The sequence below is a fragment of the Pan paniscus genome, chromosome 6 (genome assembly GCF_029289425.2).
Source record: "Pan paniscus chromosome 6, NHGRI_mPanPan1-v2.0_pri, whole genome shotgun sequence".
Lineage (NCBI taxonomy): Eukaryota > Metazoa > Chordata > Mammalia > Primates > Hominidae > Pan > Pan paniscus.
In genome coordinates this window covers 48,660,053-48,676,433 of record NC_073255.2, presented here as the reverse complement: position 1 = coordinate 48,676,433, position 16,381 = coordinate 48,660,053, and the positions used below count along the sequence as shown (strand labels likewise).

The 16,381-nt window shown below is 43.2% G+C and overlaps 1 protein-coding gene and 1 pseudogene across 1 annotated transcript in view; both read left to right on the top strand.

Moving 5' to 3' along the window:
• Positions 1 to 16,381, top strand: part of LOC117980937 (proline-rich protein 36-like) — a 60,193-nt gene that overhangs the window by 25,125 nt on the left and 18,687 nt on the right. The window contains 2 exon segments of the mRNA XM_063605684.1: positions 8,963 to 9,198; positions 12,577 to 12,663. The gene's annotated coding sequence lies outside the window, so the exon portion shown is untranslated.
• Positions 9,903 to 10,002, top strand: LOC117981283 (U6 spliceosomal RNA; annotated as a pseudogene).

Genomic DNA, 16,381 nt, shown 5'->3' with positions numbered 1-16,381 from the left:
TTCTAGCACTATCAGCGCACTCCTGCCAGCAGCTCAGCTCCTCTCTGCCAGACCAACTAAGAGTGCTTTGTCCTGGCTGGGACATAGAGGCTGAGAGAGATGGGAGGAGTCATAACACCCAGAAATGAAAATACGGATTTAGGGAAGGAACCAGTAAGTAGGAGACAGAAGTTAAATATAAAAACCAATCAGCTAGTATCAAATTTCTGTTTATTCTGGAAGCAGGAGCAAATCTATTAGGAAGAGATTTAATGCTAAAATTAGGCTTAGGCCTCCAAATCGATCATGGGAAATTCCACTCCTCCCTAAACTTGCTCACCACCGCAGACAAAGAACACATTCATCCCAAGATATGGTCAAAAGATGGGAGGAGGAAAGTTACAGATTCCTCTGATTCATGTTAAATTAAATACCCCTGGGGAAGTAGTAAAGAGAAAGCAATACCCTATTCCTTTAGAAGGCAGAGTAAATTTAAAACCTATAATTTAAGGTCTTCTCCGTGATGGGCTTCTTGAACCCTGAATGTCGCCCTATAACACTCCAATACTGCCTGTAAAGGAGCCAGACAGGTCATACTGGTTAGTGCAAGACCTTAGAGCTATTAATCAGATAGTCCAAACTGCACTCCCTGTTGTTCCCAATCCTTATACTATTATCAGTAGGATCCCATACAGCCACAAGTAGTTTACAGTAGTACATTTAAAAGATGCCTTCTGGACTTGTTTGTTAGCAGAGGACAGCCAGGACCTATTTGCCTTTGAGTGGGAAAGCCCTCACTCAATTTCTCAAAAACTATATATTAGATCTGTCTTCTGCCCTCTCCTCCCTTAGGACTCAAGGCATTCTAGCCCAGACTCCAACTCTTGAGTTTCCAGTTCACTACCACCAGCCTAGAGCTCACATCCTCATCAGGAGTTGGAAAGAAGGGAAGCTTGAGCCCACTTGGGAAGGACCTTATTTAGTGCTCTTAACAACTGATACAGCGGTTTGGACTGCCAAGAAGGGCTGGACTCATCACACTCAAGTTAAGCGGGCACCACCCTTCCCAGAATCATGGACCCTTGTTCCAGGACCAACTCTTAACAAGCTAAGGCTAAAGAGGGTTTAACCCTCTTATTCTGTATTTATTTCCTCCCCCTACCCCATCCCTAGTCCCCTTATCATTAATGTAACCAAGTCAAGCTCACCCCAAACTATTACCTTTGATGCTTGCCTTGTTATACCCTGTGGAGAGTTGTCAAGTCAAAAGCAACTCTCTTCTTCAGAAAAGTATCTCCATCCTTCCTGGCTTTCCTCAGATTGGGCATTTGTTAATCGGGATAAGTTAGTTTGGGAAGAGTTTGATGAAGACTTCAGTATGAACTGGAAATCTTGTCCTCTTAGAGCAGATCTTCTCTGCCGAAGTTGGTCCAATGTTTGATGAAATACTAAAGAGCAAGAATGGACCACCTCAACTGGTACTTGCAGTTTCTTAAAGCCATATATTCATTTTACTAAAGGAATTACCCCTCCCAATTGTCAGCTGAACCAATGTAATCCAGCACAGATTACCATCCCTGCTCCCCAGAGTTCTTCCCCTTCATTAAGCCATTTCTGTGGTATAGGAGCAGAAGTCTCAGGGAAGGACCCCGCAGGATACTTTGAAATGCACTTCATTGCTTCCCTACCTCCTGTACCCCCTTCTCCCTCTCCTAAGTTCTCCACTAACCAAACCTTTTCTCATTGTATACCCAATGATAAACTGAAAGTAGCTGTTATAGAGGTTAAAGATTTAAAACAAATTATAGCCATTGAAACAGGGTAGCAGGACACAAATGCTTGGCTGGAATGGATTAAATATTCTGTTCACACGCTAAACAAAAGCGACTGTTATGCTTGTGTGACAGGCAGGCCAGAGACCCAAATTGTCCCCTTTCCACTCGTGAGGTGGTCCTTTCACAGACCAGGCATGAGCTGTATGGTCCGAGCTCTCTTCCAGAACCCCACAGTCTGAGGCAATGAGTCATGCAAGACTCTTTCACTGCTGTTCCCTGAGGTCAAGAGCCCTGTGGGTCAGCCCCTGAGGACCATCCAGCCTCCAGCCCCTGATGTTAACTTCACCTCATGCCTTTCATGGCAGGCGGAAAAATTAGCCTTCCTTGGAGACTTAACAGGGTGCAGTGAAACGAAGCCTTTTCAGGAGCTTACTGATCCGTCTGCCCTTGTTCATCCCCGAGCAAATGTTTGGTGGTATTGCGGGAGACTATTGCTGGGTACTCTGCCAAGTAACTGGAGCAGCCAGCTCAATTGGCTATCCCTTTCACCTTGGCATTTCATCAACCAAGAAAGTTGAAAACAGAATATTGTAAAAAGAGGGATGTCTCTCACGGATCCTTTGATCCTCATGTTTATATAGATGCTGTCGGAGTACCACTAGGGGTACCAGATGAATTCAAAGACAGAAATCAAATAGCTGCAGGATTCGAGTCCATATTGTTCTGGTTGTCAACTGTAAACAAGAATGTAGCTTAGAAGATAAATTATATCTTTTATAATTAACAACACTTTGTTAATTATACTAGAGATGCTATTAAAGGAATAGTTGAACAATTAGGCCCTACCAGCCAAATGGCCTGGGAAAATAGAATAGCCCTTGACATGATATTAGCTGAAAAAGGCAGGGTTTGTGTCATGATTGGAGTCCAATGTTGTACTTTTATTCCTAATAACACTGCCCCTGATGGAACAATACAAAAGCCTTACAAGGCCTTACCTCCTTATCAAATGAGTTAGCTAAAAATTCTGGAATAAATGACCCCTTTACAAGCCTCATGGAAAAATGGTTTGAGAAATGGAAAGGAATTATGACCTCAATATTCACCTCCCTTGTAATCATTATAGGTATATTCTTGTAGGACGCTGTATCATATTCTGTATTCGTGGTTTAATGCAAACATTTATAGAAACAGCTTTACCAAAACCTCCCTTAGTTCACCCCTGCCTTATTCAGATAAACTCATCCTTCTAGACACCCAAGAAGAACAGAGCCAAGATATGCTGAGATGTTTTGAAGAGGAAAAACAAACTATAAAATCAAGAGGAGGAAATTGTCAGAGATGATAAATTCCTCTTCAAAAGGTTTTAATTCCCTGTTCTTCCCATTCTTTGTTTCTCTAGTTTCTGTAGTTACCCATGTGTGGTAAACAATCCTTCCCACCCTTGCCGTGCCCTGACAAGCCTAGATGTGCCTTGTGCTATAACGAATAGCCTTCCCCTTCCCACCTAGATAGCTGTGTTCAATTTCAAACATTAGCCAATTGGGTCAGTTTAGACTGTGTGGTCCAACCCCAGCCAATGGAGAAAGCACATAGCAGTAGGAACCAATTGCACTAGGGGTAAAAATCACTGCCCTGCTGCAGGTGTCCATCCCACAGACCCTGTCCAACAACAGATGAATAACATACACTGACACAGATATTATGCATGTCAGTCCAGCTGAGAGTCTGGCCCACTTACAGACTCCCAGAAGAGTGCTGTAAAGAGTTGCAACCATGGTCCCAACTTGCTGGCCCTCCCGGCATTTATACACCACACGTTAAATGACAAAAGTATCAAGTAAACACCACTAGAAGGTAATTACCATTGCCGACCCCCGAGTAGAGAGCAATCATGCACCCGCGGATGGTCAAAGGTTTGTCTTAGGACCACATGAGTAAACAAGCTATTTAGATAGACTCCTCTATATTCCTATGTTAATTATCCTTGCTGTAGCTCAAGGAGGATTAGGCTGCCTTCAGCCATATCTCTATCCTGAGGCTTTTGCAAAAACCTTCCAGCTTTCCAAGAAGGTTTGTGTTTATTTTACAATTTTTCCCACCATCCTGACTGATCCCCTACATAAGCTTTGGAAATAGGTGTGAGCCCACATATGATTTTCCTAGTTTCTCCTCCCGCTTCTCTTTCTACTCTCTTGTTAGTATGTTAATTGTTTTCTCTCTCTCAATCTTTTTTCCCCATTTCTTTGGCAGAGATTTTTACTTGTCTTGGAAGAGTAGGTGAAGAGTTGTTTTTAGGACTCTTTAAAAGGGTACAGTATAGACGACAGTCTTGGCTAATGGTAACCAGATTCAGGGAGCCGGGGTCAGCATAAGTTGGAATCAGTTCAAATTAGCAAAGCACTGGCACTCAGTGGCAGGAATACAAGCGACCACAAAGTGTTAAACACATCTGGAAAGAGATACTGACATCATCCTCAGAATCTGTGGGGAATACACATCACCTGCAAGACCCATTCCTCTTTGACCCTATAAAGATTCTTTAAAGAATAATACCCTTAGCGGTTTTCTAGCCAGCTTTCCTGCTCATTTATCTTTGAGGACAACGTGCCTCGTGGAGCTCCACAGGCCCCAGAGGTGTATGGATTCTGCATTTGAAAGTGCTGAAGCTGAGAGACTGGGTCTTAGTGGACCCCAAGAAGTCTGCTTTTCCTCTACTCATTGTTCCTTTTTTCCCAGCCGCTGGCATTGCTGTTTAAATGGGTTGTTCTTTGCTGTTTAAGTTGTTTCATAGTGGTGTGTCAGGATTTGGGTTTTCTGAATATTTTCCCAGCTGGTGACTCGAGTGGTGGTTAGGGAGGAGCTGTTTTAGGGCTGTTCTGGAGCTGTTGAGGTCGGGTGTCTGGGTACTCACAGCGCGTCTGTTGAGGAGAATGCTGTTCTCATTGTGCTGCCTTTTGTAGTGCTGTGTGTGGCCCTTTAGATGTGGGTGGAGGTGAGTTGGGGGAGTTAATGAGATCTTTTTTAGGTGCTTTTGATGAAGTAGCCTGCACTACAGGATTCATTGTGACTTTTGTGCTTAACCGGCACATATTTCTTTGCCAGCATTTGCTGTCTTTCTCTTGCCTTTGATTTTCCCAGCTCCTCTTGGTTGAATTAACATAAGTGCTCTGCTATGGTTTAAATGTGTCCCCCAAAGTTTATGTGCTGGAAACTCAGTCCTCAATGCAACAGTTGGGATGTGGGGCCTAATAAGAGGGCCCTCATGAATGAGTTAATGTTGTTATTGTGGTAATAGATTAGTAATCACAGAGTGGGCTTATTATAAAACAGAGTTCAGCCCCTTTTGCCCTCTTGCTTTCTTGCACTCTCTTGTCCTTCTGCCTGCTGTTGTGGGATGATGTGTAGAGGAAGATAGTCTTCCTCTACACAGCAAGAAGATCCCTACCAGATGCAGGCCTCTCAACCTTGGACTTCCTAACATCCAGAACTGTAAGAAATAAAATTTGTTTCTTTTCTTTTCTTTTCTTTTCTTTCCTTTTCTTCCTCCTTTCCCTGCTCCTCCCTTCTCTTCCCTTCCCCTCCCTCCCTCTCTCTCTCCCTACCTCCTTCTCTCCCTTCCTCCTTCCCTCTTTCCCTTCCTTCCCTTCCTTTCTTTCCTTCCCTTCCTTCCATTCCTTCCCTTCCTTTCCTCCTTCCCTCCTTCCTTTTTTCCTTCTTGTAAATTATGCAGTCTGTGGCATTCTTTTATAGCAGCATGAAATGGACAAAGACAGGCTCCATTTTCAAGAGCAAGCACTTTTGTAGTTTCTGAGCGAATTATGACTGCAAACGAAGTTCTGTAGGTAGCCTCAGATCCACCATCTAGGAAGCATGCTACCAAGCAGACCTAGGATCTAGGATTTGATCAAGTGCTGGGCAACATGATACCTCTGCAATTTAGCACCTCCTTATATACCTCCAGTTGGCTCAGCCCATCAGGGCTAAAACTACCCCTCATATCCTAGTGTCTCTTGTAGGCAGAAGCCCTGCCTAAACCCTAAGCTGCTTGGCTCACATTCTGTCTTGTGCTTTTTTTTTGTAGGGGGTTCAAATATACACAAAAGAAATATGATGAACCTTCATGTACCCAACCCGCAGATTAAGCAGTTACCTCCATTTTTCCAGATTTGTTTCATCTGCTTCAATCTCCCTAAAAATTTATGTTTGTACAGGAAAAACTGAAAAAATAGCTAATTCTCCACCTAACCTCTCACTTTAAGTCACTTTTCAGAGTAATAAGTTAGTGACCTACTAACCTTCACTCTAGTGACCAATAGTTTTTTTTTTTCTGAATACCATTATGAACTCATAGATTATTGTTTGCATTTGATGTATTTCAGGCCTTTGCAGTCTTTATTGTTTTGGATGCTTACATTGTCTCATCTAGGTTAATAATTATCTCTCCAAGTTGACTCTTACGTCTTTTTGATGTGATCCTGTTGGACTTTGATGGCTTCCTTGCTTTCTGGCAAAAAAGATGTTCCAGGATCAATATACTGTTCCATACATGGAGTCAGCCATTTCTTTAGGAGGCCTTGATTCCTTTTAGTAGAGAACGCAGTTTGGGATCTTGGACTGAATGACTTTTGTGAACCTTCTCTTCTGAAACTACAGCCTGCATCCCTGCATATAGCCCGTTTGGAGCTCTTGCTGGGCACCAACAGATCTCCTAAAACTGCTATATAGTTCTGCCTCACTCTTACAAAGATTCATCTCTTGAGAGTTTTGTGCTCTACCCCCAGATGTGGTCTTTCTGGTTCTGAAGCTTTTGTTTCAGTCACCCTGAATTTCACCAGCCCTATGCATGCTATACCTTGGATTGCCAACCCGCCCTCAGTGGAGCCTCTTTGGTTAGAATAGTTGCCACAACCCATGCCTAATACTCTAGTAAACAAGGTTCTACCTAGGCTTAGGTTAACTTTTGCTCCTTTGGGCCCTGTGTTCTACCAGCATTCCATTTATCTGAAACTCTTCTTCACCTCAAGAACTTATCTGTTCTTTAATGGTTTACTGCTGCTTCCTGGGTTCGCAAGAACCTGGTTCAAGAGTTTCTGTTTTAGTTTGAGATCTTATAGGCCTGTCTCATCAGGTTGGTGTCAGCCTAGCTAGGATTAGGCAGAATTGGGTGGGGGTTGTAGTGCATTTTTGGCACAGCATGTACCTGTCTAATTCTCTGTCTTTTCTTTCCTGTTGCAATTCATGGGTCTTAGCATCTTCTGAATGGTGTTTAGTAGGTCATCCTGCTGATTTCCTCCTAGGGAGTAGCATACTCTGGCTCTGTACCATTGGCCAAGGGACTTAAGGATGGGTGACAGGCTGCAGTTTTGTTAAACAGAACAATATGAAGAGATGGCATTGTAAAAAAAAAAAAAAAAACAAAAACAAAAAACAAAAAAAAAAAGGCTTGGCAGCAGGGCCCATTTGAATGGTTGGTCCTTGGCTCCCGTGTTGATATAGGCAGATCCTTCATGGGAATTTGGAATGATCCCAAATATTGTAGATCACTGGTACATCAAGTCATCCTCAGGGTTGTCTGTGTAACAGTCTTGAATGATATTTTGTGAATCTTTGGAGATTCTCTGCATAGGGTTTAATCATTTAGTTATTTCAGTCGAGCCTGTTTAGTTTCTTTGCAAGGAGATAAGAAATGTGAAAGAGATGCAGACATTGGGAAATGCCAGGAGCCTTGTTTCCCCACCCTCTACTTGGGTTCTGGAACTGGACTCATTGGTGAGTAGTGAGGAGCTGGGCCCAAGTTCATTAATCCTAGATCTAGCTCTGCTTTGTGCTCGCTCCAGTTCTTGTATCAAATTCACTTCAAGCCACCCAGAGTAGTATGTAGAGGAGTCATTCAGGACTGTGCTTATAGTTCATTATATCAAATGGGAGATCCAGTAATTTATAGCCTAGTATTTCTGGAGTCTGGAGATGGCTCTGCATAAGCTTTGCTGAAGTAGATTTTATTACATTAGAAGAGAACCTAGCTGGCTGCATCCTACATTGGAAGCTTTTAGATGCTAATAAGGAGGTCATATAAAGGTCACAAAATGACTCTGGAATCCATTTCCCCCGAAAAAAGAATAATGACATTCTGCATTGGCCTCTTTTCATTTCCCTTTGATTTTGAGTAATAAATTATCTCCTCACTTCCCAGCTGAACAGTTTGGGAGTCTCTATTCCCTAGAAAGACTCTGGTCACATACCCATCAGATTAAATTAGGTGAAAACTCTTTGGCCTTAATGAATGTTGAAGGATTTCAAACGGCTAATGGAAATTCTTCTAGAAGTAACTGCAACCTCTGCCTTCCAGATTCAAGCAATTTTCCTGCCTCAGCCTCCCAAGTAGCTGGGATTACAGGCATCCACCACCACGCCCAGCTAATTTTTGTATTTTTAGTAGAGACGAGGTTTCACCATGTTGGCCAGGTTCGACCTCAGGTGATCCACCTGCCTCGGCCTCCCAAAGTGCTGGGATTACAGGCATGATCCACTGTGCCCAGTTAAACTCCAGTTTTTCATGTTCCATGCATAGGTCAGGGTCTTAGGGAGTGATTCATTCTAGCAGAACTCCCTGGATTTTAAGGCAAGTGTTCCATTTATTAATTGACAAAGGACGCATATTTCTCTTCTGGTAACCTAAAGATTTAGGTCGTTTTCCCAGGGACTCTGTTTCCACTATGAGAGTTCTTGGAAAACTAAGCAAAGGATGAGGAAAAGTCTGTGAACAAGCTTGCTGGTCTCTCCCTGTCCTACAAAAGAGCATACCTCTTCTGTAACCAGAAGACCCTTTTGATTAGTCAAGGCTGGACAGACTGAGATGAGGGTGTGTGTGGGTGTGTGTATGTTGAGACAGGGTCTCACTCTGTCACCCAGGCTGGAGTGCAGTGGTGAGATCAGAGCTCACTGCAGCTTCCACTTTCTGGGCTCAAGCAATCCTCCTATTTCAGCCTCCAGAGTAGCTGGGACTATAGGAATGTGTTACCACACCCAGCTCATTTTCTAATTTTTTGTAGAGATGAGGTTTCACTGTGTTGCCCAGGCTGGTCTGGAACTCCTGGCCTCGGGGGATTCTCCTGCCTTAGTCTCCCAGTGGGCTGGGATTATAGGTATGAGCCACCTTAACTGACCTGTGATGATTTTTCAAGAATGTAATTTCTCTTTTACAGAGTCACCTAAGCTGAAGATTCCCTTGAGAACAAGTACTGTCCTGTGGTTTCATGGCCTTTCTTCCATTTGTGGTTCTTGCCAAGCGGAATTTAAATGACATCTTATCAAGATGGATAAACCCTAGTTTCCCAGTGCTGGAATATAGAAAATGGATGGACAAGTAAATCCCACTCAGCACCCATAGCCCAGGCATGGGGACCTCAACACATTTGAGCCGCAGAGATCACCTTTCATTGTGAGTACTCTGAGATGATACTTCTGGTTGGTAAGTGCCCACTGGCAATAGTTTATATAACAGCAAGTGAAGGAATAAATAGTCACCAAAACATTTTCTGTCCCTAATTCCAGCATAAATTGGATTAGATAGTTATTTTATGAAGAATTTCCTATGCCACAGTCCTGACCATATCTTCAAGTGAACAGAAAAATTTGATTAAAAAGTCAACCTTCTGTCTCACTCTGTTGCCCAGACTGGACTGCAGTGGTGCAGTTATGGCTCACTGCAGCCTCAATCTCCTGGGCTCAAGCAGTCCTCCTCCCTCAGCCTCACAAGTAGCTGGGACTACAGGTACTTGTCACCACACCTCACTAATTTTCGTATTTTTTTTAATATGTGGATTCCACAGGACTGACTTCAAAAACTTGAGTATGTATGGATTTTGGTATACACAGAAATGGGGGAGCTGGAATTAATCCCCCCATATACCAAGGGACAAATTGTATCTATTTTTACAATTATACTGTAGGATACATTACATTCCATGACAATGGTAGTTTTTAATAACAATTTTTAATTGAGTGAAATTACCATAAAAATAACAATAGTAGCAACTAATATTTACTGAGCTGTTACTAGGTGCGTATAAATACCATAGATTTTTAAATTCCCCGTAACTCTTCCTTATTTCACTTAACCACTCTATCTTAAATTACTCATGCTTGCTCCAGTAACACACATACTTAAGTTGGAACAATAGAGAGATTGGCATGGCCTCTCTGAAAGAATGACATGCAAATTTGTGAAGCATTCCATATTTTTTTAAAAAAGAGAAAAAAATTACTCGCAGATTTTCACTGTATTTGTGCATATGACCTTTTGTTTAGGTTGAATTATATCCAAAGATGATATTTTCAGAAGTGAGATTACTGTGAGTCGCAGGGTATGAGCATTCTTACTACTCTTGATGTAAATTGCCGAGCTTTCAGGCATGGTGGCTGTCAGCCTGTAATTCTAGCGCTTTGGGAGCTGAGGTGGGAGGATTTCTTGAGGCCAGGAGGTGGAGGAGGCAGTATAATCAGTCACTGTCTGTATTATTTTAAAAAAATTTCCAAGCTTTATCCTGGAAGGCTTGTATACAATTTAAACACCACTAATACTACAAGAAAATGGCCATTTCACTGCACCTTCGCTGGCACAGGTATTATAATTTAACAAGTTATTTTCTGTGTGATAAATAAAAGACCTCATATTACTTTGTCATTTTTTTTTTTTTTTCTTTTTGTGACATAGTCTCGCTCTGTCACCCAGGCTGGAGTGCAGTGGTGTGATTTCGGCTTACTGCAACCTCTGCCTCCCAGGTTCAAGTGATTCTCCTGCCTCAGCCTCCTGAGTAGCTGGGATTACAGGCGCACACCACCACGCCCAGCTAATTTTTATTATTATTATTATTATTATTATACTTTAAGTTTTAGGGTACATGTGCACAACATGCAGGTTTGTTACATATGTATACGTGTGCCATGTTGGTGTGCTGCACCCATTAATTTGTCATTTAGCATTAGGTATATCTCCTAATGCTATCCCTCCCCCTTCCCCCACCTCACAACAGTCCCCAGTGTGTGATGTTGTCCTTCCTGTGTCCATGTGTTCTCATTGTTCAATTCCCACCTATGAGTGAGAACATGCGGTGTTTGGTTTTTTGTCCTTGCAATAGTTTGTTGAGAATGATGGTTTCCAGCTTCATCCATGTCCCTACAAAGGACATGAACTCATCATTTTTTATGGCTGCATAGTATTCCATGGTGTATATATGCCACATTTTCTTAATCCAGTCTATCATTGTTGGACATTTGGGTTGGTTCCAAGTCTTTGCTATTGTGAATAGTGCCACAGTAAACATACATGTGCATGTGTCTTTATAACAGCATGCTAATTTTTGTATTTTTAGTACAGACAGGGTTTCACCATGTTGATCAGGCTGGTCTCGAACTCCTGACCTCGTGATCTACCCACCTCAGCCTCCCAAAGTGCTGGATTACAGGCGTGAGCCACACGCCCGGCCTATTTGTCACATGTTTTATCTTTCCTTATGTTAGCTTATTAGCTTTATTTCTTTATTGTCCTTTTTTTTTTTTTTTTTTTGAGATGAAGTCTCGCTCTCTCTCCCAGGCTTGAGTGTAGTGGCACAGTCTCAACTCACTGCAGCCTTGACCTCCTGGGCTCAGGTGATCCTTCCACCTCAGTAGTTGGGACTATAGGCACATGCCACTATGCCTGGCCAATAGTTTTTTAATTTTTAGTAGAGATGAGGTCTTGCTTTGTTTCTTAGGCTGGTCTGGAACTCCTGGCCTCAAGTGATCCCCCCAACGCCCCATCCCAAAGTACTGGTATTATAAGCGTGAGCCACCATGCCTGGGCTGTCCTTGTCTTTTCCATTTATTTATAGAGTTAATTTGTCTTTTACTAATTCAATGATCTGTTTAATCTTTTATTAAATTATAAAAATAGTAAATACTTTTAAATAAAGAAGTGAAGAATTTCCTTCACTCTTTAGACCCATAATCTTATCTCAGGAAATAATTGCTATTGAGAAAACGGGCCATATCCTTCAAGATACATACACGGTGATTGAACATCAAGTTCACATTTTCATATTTTGTGGACATTTGTGCCAATACCTGTTGATCTATCTTAATCCTTTTCATGGTTACATAATATTTTATTATATGGATGTATCACAATTTACCAGTCAGCTGCTGTAGGCATTTAGGCTCCTTCTAATATTTGCTTTGAGCTCTTTATAATTAAAAATTAACCCCCTCAGCCAGGTGTGGCACTCACACCTGTAATCCCAGCACTTTGGAAGGCTGAGGTGGGAGAACTGCCTGAGTGTAGGAGATCACCACCAGCCTGGTCAACATAGCGACACTTTGTCTCTACTAAAAATTAAAAAATAAAATGAGCTACACATTGCAGTATACACCTGTTGTCCCAGCTACTGGGGAGGCTAAGACTGAAGGATCACTTGAGCCTAGAAGGTTGAGGCTGCAGTAAGCTATGATCATACTACTGCACTTTAGCTCTGGTAAGAGCAAGACTGTGTTTCTTAAATAAAATAAACATTAGATGGGAATATTGCTCAAGCCCTGGAGGTTGAGGCTGCAGTTAACTGTGATTGCACCACTGCAGTCCAGCCTAGGCGATAGAGCAAGACCCTTTCTCTAAAAATAAAATAAAATAAAAATTAACCTTCCATCATATTTCCCAGTAACGCCTTCCCTCCTACATTTCTCCTAGAAGCCCTTGAATTTTGTTTGTTTTTCACATACCATTTAAAACTTTCAAGTACTGATGTCTGTCTGTGTCATCCCTCTTTTTTTTTTTCTTTTAAAGAATGTCTTTTTGTCACTTCCGGCTGGATCTACCATGAAAGATTTCTGAATCCAGGAAGAGAGATTGACTGGGCAACATGTTATTCAGGTACAAAAAGACTTGGACTATAACTCAAAAATGATCAAATAATACTGCATGCATCAAATGCAGTGGAAGCTCTTCTGGAGAGTGAGAGAAGCTTCCAGTTAAAGTGACATTGAAACCAGGTCCTGAAAGATGAGGAAGAGTTGTATGAGAGTGGGGAGGGAAAGGGGAGGTGGAGGGATGGGCAATGGGCTGGGATGGGATGGAGTGAGCTACCCAGGCAGGGAAACCAGCACTGTACAGACCCGAACAATGAAGATGGCACATTTTGTTCAGGGAATGGTGAATTAAGTGTGGCAGGAATGCTTTGGAGAGATGGTTATTTGCTTGTATGGAATTTTGCCCAAGAGACCTCATTACAGTTTCTAATTTTTTGATGTTATCATGCATCACTGCCCTTGTCAAATAGTATGATGATCACAATAACATCAAGCATAATATTTCATTGATCTCACAAAAAACAGGTGGGTGCCACAGTTATCCCCATTATACGTGCAAAATGATGAAGACTTGGGGTTAATGAGCAATTTGCCCAACCTCACCTGGGTATTAAGACTGAGTCACATGTTAGGTCTGGTCTGACTTTAATGCTTGCCTTGTTCATGAGCACCATGCATTGCCTCTCCTATGCAGTTAAGCAGGTAGACAGGTGAGAGAAGAACTCATGTTTCTCTCTACTCACACACTACTGACCAAATATGTGTGTGGAGTTTCTACACCAATTCTCCAACTGTTTGGATACCAACTGCGTATCCCACAATTCCATTCTGACACTACCTGGAGTTAGTGCAGACCCCACAGATTAGGGGCTCAGTCCCACAAGACCACCCTCACTTCAGATGCCAATTGCAAGTCCTAGGTTGTCACTTGTATTTTGACCAACCAGTTAGAAATCAGGGTTTCCCATGACCCTCTTCTTGAGTTTAATTATTTAGTAGAACAACTCACAGAACTTAGAAAAACAGGTTTTTTTCTTTTCTTTTAAGAGACAGGGCCTCACTCTGTTGTCCAGGCTGGTGTGCAGTGGTGCAGTCATAGCTCATTGAAGCCTCAGCTTCCAGGGCTCAAGTGATTCTCCTGCTTCAGCCTCTCAAGTAGCTGGAATTACAGGGTTCCCACCACCACATCTGGCTAATTTCTTTTAATTTTTGTATAGATGGGGTCTTATGTTGCCCAGGCTGGTCTCAAATTCCTAGGCTCAAGTGATTCCGCCCACCTCTGCCTCCCAAAGTGCTGGGATTACAGGCATGAGCCACCATATCTGGCCAGCTTATTTCCTATTACTTGCTCAATGTAAAGGCTCCATCTCAGGAACAGCCAATGAAAGAGATGCACAGGACAAGGTAAGTGGGGAGGGGCACAGAGCTTCCATGCCCTCTGTTGGGCATGCTACCCTCCCAGTACCTCCTTGCGTTCAGCAACACAAGGTTCTCCAAACCCTGTTATTTGGGTTTTTATGGAGGCCTGATTGATCGGCCATTGGTAGTTAAGTCAATCTCCAGTCCCTTTTGCCTCCTGGAGTTCAGCAGGTGAGGCTGAAAGTTCCAAGCCTCAAAAAATATGGTTGGGGCTGGGCACAGTGGCTCATGCCTGTAATCCTAGCACTTTGGGAGGCCGAGGCATGTGGATCACTTGAGGTCAGGAGTTTGAGACCAGCCTGACCAACATGGTGAAACCCCGTCTCTACTAAAAATAACAAAAATTAGCTGGGCATTGTGGTGCATCCCTATAATTCCAGCTACTTAGGAGGCGGAGGCAGGAGAATTGCTTGAACGTGGGAGGCAGAGGTTGCAGTGAGCTGAGATTGTGCCGTTGCACTCCAGCTTGGGCTACAAGAGCCAAACTCCATTTAAAAAAAATGTGATTGGTTCCTCTGGCAGCCAGCCCTCCTCCTGAAGCAGTCTAGGAGCTTGCAGCCACCCTGTCAGCTCAACAGCATCCCACTTGCATTCTTACCATGCTACAGATCTGAAAGACCTTAGAGGCCCTTGTGTCAGGAACCTGGGACTAAGACTAAATATTAAAACAGAAAGTGCTCATATTACCTTTGTCACTAAGGACTTTATAAGAGCTTTAGAAGCTCTATGCCAGGAACCAGGGGCAGAGACCAAATGTATATTTCTTTTCTTATATTTGAGACAGAGTCTCTCTCTGCCACCAAGGCTGGAGTGCCGTGATGTGATCATAGCTCACTGCAGCCTTGACCTCCTAGGCTAAAATGATCCTCCCACCTTAGCCTCTCCAGTAGCTGGAACTACAGGCTTGCATCACCATGTCCAGCTGATTTTAATTTTAATTTTGTAAAGGCAGGGTCTTCCTATGTTCCCCAGGCTGATCTCTAACTCTTGGCCTCAAGCAATCCTTCCTCTTTGGCCTCCCAAAGTGTTGGGATTACAGATGGGAGCCCCCATGCCCACCAATCACAAGGATCTTTATAAGACAAACAAGGAGGTAAGAGAGTCAGAATTAGAGAAGGAGATGTGGTGAAGGAAGAAGAGGTCAGAGAGGGAGATTTGAAGATGCTGCACTTCTGGCCTTGAATATGGAGTCAGGGGCCATCTTCAAGGTGAGTCAAGGAATGGGGGTGGCTTCTAGAAGCTGGAAAAGGCAAAGGAGCTCATTCTCTCTAGAGTTTCCAGAAGGAATGCAGCCCCTCTGACACCTTGACTTTAGCCTTAATAGACCTAGTTGGGCTTCTGGCCCGTAGAACTGTAAGGTGGTAGATTTATGGTGTTTCAAGCCACTAAATGTAGGGTAGTTTGTTGTAGCAGCAAGTAAAAAATGAACATGAAGCCAGGGCTTCATGTTACAGTTGCTCATGCCTGTAATCCCAGGACTTTAGGAGGCTGAGGTAGGAGGATTGCTTGAGCCCAGGAGCTTAAGACCAGCCTGGGCAACATAATGAGACCTCATGTCTAAAAGAATTTTTTTAAAAAGGCCAGGCGCAGTGGCTCACATTTGTAATCCCAGCACTTTGGGAGGTGGAGGCGGGTGGATCACGAGGTCAGAAGTTCAAGACCAGCATGGCCAAGATGGTGAAACCCCATCTCTACTAAAAATACAAAAATTATCCAGGTGTGGTGGTGGGTGTAATCCCAGCTACTCGGGAAGCTGAGGCAGAGAATCACTTGAACCTGAAAGGCAGACATTGCAGTGAGCTGAGATTGTGCTGTTGCACTTCAGCCTGGGCGACCGAGACTCCGTCTCAGAAAAAAAAAAAAAAAAAAATTAGCCAGGTGTTGTGGCATGCAGCTGTAGTCTCAGTTCCTAGGGAAGCTGAGGTGGGAGAATTGTTTAAGCCTGGGAGGTTGAAGTTGCTGTGAGCTATGATTGCACCACTGTACTCCAGCCTGGGCAATAGAGCAAGACCTTGTTTCAAAAAGAAAGAAAGAAATGAGCATGGTGGGAATGGGGACAGATGGCAATGTTAAGTAGAGTGGTCAGGGTTGGCCTCATAAGTGAATATTGAGCAAAAGTTTGAAGCAGGTGGTGGAGCTGGACAAAGTGCTGAGGGAAAAGCATTGTGGGCTGAGTCAACAGAATAAAGGCATTAGGAGGAAATTCCCTGGTGTGTCTGAGGCTCTGGAAGGCCAGTGGAGCAAAGAGATAGAGGGAGCGAAGTCGGCAAGGAGGCCAGGGAGTTGCTGGGCTGGGATCGGTACAGATCGTGTAAGCCCTGGGACATTGTTGCTGGGGCTTTGGCTTTTACTCTGACTAAAAT